The sequence below is a fragment of the Microtus ochrogaster genome, chromosome 18 (assembly GCF_000317375.1).
Source record: "Microtus ochrogaster isolate Prairie Vole_2 chromosome 18, MicOch1.0, whole genome shotgun sequence".
Taxonomy (NCBI): domain Eukaryota; kingdom Metazoa; phylum Chordata; class Mammalia; order Rodentia; family Cricetidae; genus Microtus; species Microtus ochrogaster.
The window spans coordinates 51,141,477-51,145,539 of NC_022020.1; positions in this window are offsets into that span (position 1 = coordinate 51,141,477).

Sequence of the window (4,063 nt, forward strand, 5' to 3'; positions counted from 1 at the left end):
GAGAGAGAGAGAGAGAGAGAGAGAGAGAGAGAGAGAGAGAGAGAGAGAAAAGATGACTTGAAGACACTGGATGAAGATGACCGTCTTCCATCTTAGGAAGGACTAAACATTTCTGGTCATAAGCACCAGAGGTAGCAAGGAAACCTGTTTTAGAGCTCTAGAGGAGTGTGGTCCTACACACAGACACATAGAGACACACTCGCATGCATACACAAATACTCACATGCACACACACGTTCACTCATCTGTACTCACACACATTCATACACACTCTCACACTTATACAGTTCACACTCACACAGTGCACTCATACACACACACTCACACGCAAACACAGATACTCAAGCACACACATTCACTCTCCTGTACTCACACATTCACACACACACTCATGTTCACATTCACACAGTGAACTCATACACACATACACACATACACACATGCATGCAATGGACATCTGGCTGCCAGCAGCATGAGACAGATGAATATTTCTGTGTTTTTTTTAAAGATAGTTAACTATGGTATTTTGTTATAGCAGCCCTAGGAAGCTATAGTGGTCCCCATAATCTACAGAGATTACGTTTCAGGAGTCCCCCAGTAGATGGCTGAAGTTACAGACTATCAACCCCTGTATGTTCTGTTTCTCTGTATTCATTTGTATCTATGATAAAGTATAATTTGTAAACTAGGTGAAGAAAGAAATAATAAGTAATAGTAAGTAACTCATAGTAGGATAATTATACTGCAATATACTTATTCTATAACCTTGTAAGCAATATATTGCAACAAATGTTTCCTGAATGTGGCCCCTCCTCTCTTGAAGAAAGTACTTTGTCTCTTCGGCTACCTGAAGCACCAGCATCATCACTCTTGGGCTCTGGGGTTGTTATTAATTACAGTCAGGGGTTACCTAAACACAAACTCTGTGGCACTGAGGTTCTGATCTGTTCCTAAGTGAAAACAGGGAGGCATTGACTGTCACACCAAGGAGTGATTCATCTTTGGGGAGAATATGGATAGAAACTTCATCACAGGAGTGATTGAAAGCAGGAAGTGCTTCTGAAAGTTTCTTCTTAGCATGTTCAGACAGTGGATAGCTGTGAATACTGAGTTCTGGCAACACAAAACACCAGGGACAGTGGACTGTAGGCATGTAAGTGCTGGGCGAAACGAACCAAGAATGAAGGGACCTTGTGAATGACTTCTCTCTCATCCTGTCCGTTTCTAGCAAGGAGAGATACAGGGGATGCTTGCAAGACCACGGGAGAATCTGGGTCCCAAAGTTCCCGACTTTGAGTCTCTTTCTAGGTGTGTAACAGGGCGTTAGCAGATATCTAACATTGTTTATAATGCAGCTGCCTTTGATTACTTAATAATGGAAGTACGAGGTAGAATGATGGGAAAAGCAAGCCAGTAAAGTAGCATTCCTCTATGGCCTCTGCGTCAGTTCCTGTCTGCAGGTGCCTGTCTTAAATTCTGTCCTGACTTGCCCCTGGGATGGAGTGTGGTCTGAGAGGATTGTAAGTTGAAATAAATTGTCTCACCCCTCAAAAAAACCAACCACCAACCACCAACCAAACAAATGCTAAGAGTGATAAGGCCACAAGGCACTCAGGTCTGGATATGTTCTCTCTGTTGTGTAGCGGATGTGGAAGGAAAATCATCGCATGGTGGGAGGACTAAAATCATCAAATCCCCCGACTAGACATACAATGGCTGCTGGGCGGTGGTGGCGCACGCCTTTAATCCCAGCACCCAGGAGGCAGAGACAGAGGCAGGCGGATCTCTGTGAATTTGAGGCCAGCCTGGGCTACAGAGCTAGTTCCGGGACAGGCTCCAAAGTTACAGAGAAACCCTGTCTTGAACCTCCCTCCCCTCAAAAAGAGACATATGATGGCTATCACTGGCCTTTTCCAGACAGCGTAGGAGCAAAGCACAGCTTCCTGGCGCCTGCGCTCTTCTATAGGCGGAATCTGGCCTGCACGGGGGGGGGGGAGGGAGAGTCGGGCTTCATCTGGGCGGTTCATTTCTCTCCTCGAATACAGTCACCAAATTGGCTTTTGGGCAACCCTGACCTTCAGCAAGTTCCTTGAGTGCCCCCTGGTGGCTTCGCAGGCATCTGAGCCCTCAAGCTTTTTCTTTTTAACATTGTATTTAGTTTCCCTTTTCTGGGCAGGGAATAGTGGGGTTGGGGATTCGCTCTGCCAACTCCTCTCATGTCCCTTCCACTCCCTATCACTTTATGACCTCATCTTTGTTGTTACTACTAGCATTCATAAACATACCACACCACACTAACACAAACACACACACTCAGTCACACAACCTTTCAAGACTATCTAGTGCCGCTTGTTTGTGTATGTCTTTAGGGCTGACCCCTTAGGGTTGGATAGTCTATCAGGGGCCTGTCCCCAGGAACTGATTCCTCCTTTCTCAGCAGTCCTTAATTGCCTGTAGCTTTCATCTAGGGATGGGGCTTTGCGAGATTTTCCCATTCACGATGGAAGGTCATCAGGTGGTCACAGTGGAGGGCTTGTTTAGGTGACCACATTGTTGAGATTTAACGGGCACAACTTCTCTCTCATATATAGAAGGCGCTATCTTGCTGCAGCGGTTCTGTGAGCCTTTTAACTTAATAAGGCTGCACAGGAACGCTTGAGGACTAGTGCGGAGAGGGCTTGGGGGCTTGGGGGGGCTGGGGGTATGCCCAGATGGGGTGACTACCAATGTGGCTGGGCGCCTTTGGGAAATGACTGATCCGCCAACTTGTCCTGTCGCTCCATAGCCAAATTCTTCCAGTTGTGTGAGGCTTTAGACACAGGACCCGTGAGAATAGATTTCTAGTGACTAACACAGCCTCAGAAGACCTTTATAAAAATAAAAATACCCTCCCTGTTATTGTAGTTCCATAAGTATAAGGGAGGAATAAAGAAACTTAACTTCGGATTTTGTTTCTATTTGAAAATACAAAAAAAAAAAACCAAAAAAAAAATAAAAAAAAAGAAAATACAAGATCTATAGAATGTTTGAAATTATTTGAATCCTGAAACAACTATGTTAAAGAATATGATATTTATGAGACAAAGATTTGGTGATCAGTAGGTATTTGATGATATTGAGGGCTTAGCATTTTCTGTAGTAATGGCACTGTGGTTATATTTATTTTAAAAGCCTTTATTTTTAGATACATATTGAGATACTAATGGATAAAATTATATAATAAAATCTGATTTCTGCCTCCAAATACTGCTGGAAAGGACTGGAATAGAGGACAGGCCACTGTTGGGGACCCTGAATTTTCTCTGACCCTTTGCCTGCCAGAGTGAACAGCTTGATTTCCTGTGCTTACAGCTGCTCTGGGCACGAGACCTTCATGAGTTCTGATGACAGGGGAGTGGTTTCTGGTGGGCTTGCAGCTGAAAAATCCCGAGACTTAGGGCATGGCCATTAGTCTAGAAGAGCCTTATATAAGCTGCCCTGGAACACAATAAAGGGAGCATTCTTGTTTCAAGAATACCTCCCCTCCCCCCGCGTGCGCGTGCTTGTGTGGGTCTTTCAGTCTCCAGCCCCTTGCCCAACTCGCAAACCGTCCCATGGTGTACAGGCCGGACGCCACAGCCCACCAGCAAGATGAGTTGTGTATCTGGATTTTGAAGCTGGTCAGTGGGTTTATGGGGCTTCATTATACATTTTCTCCAATTTTAGACATGTTTGAAACTCACGTAGCAACGAAAAAAACAAATTTATAGGAATAGCACTTTCAAGGTGGAGAGTCGGTGTGTGGATGCTCCCATCAATTCTTCTAAGTGGGTTTCATCACCACCTACGCACCACCTGTGGAGAAAAACAGGCGGAAGGTGGGCAATGCTTCTCGACCCCGATGGTGTCCCACAGCGTCTCCACAGCCACCTGTGAGCTGGGCTCAGTTGCTGCTCAGACTCCAGGGTCCATTTAAGTGTAAATGATGTCAACCAGGTGCCACCCACTGAAAAGTGTTCCCTTTCCTACCGCTCACTCTTGCTCAGCTAGGCACTAAAGCTGTCTATTAATGTCCTCTTGGGTG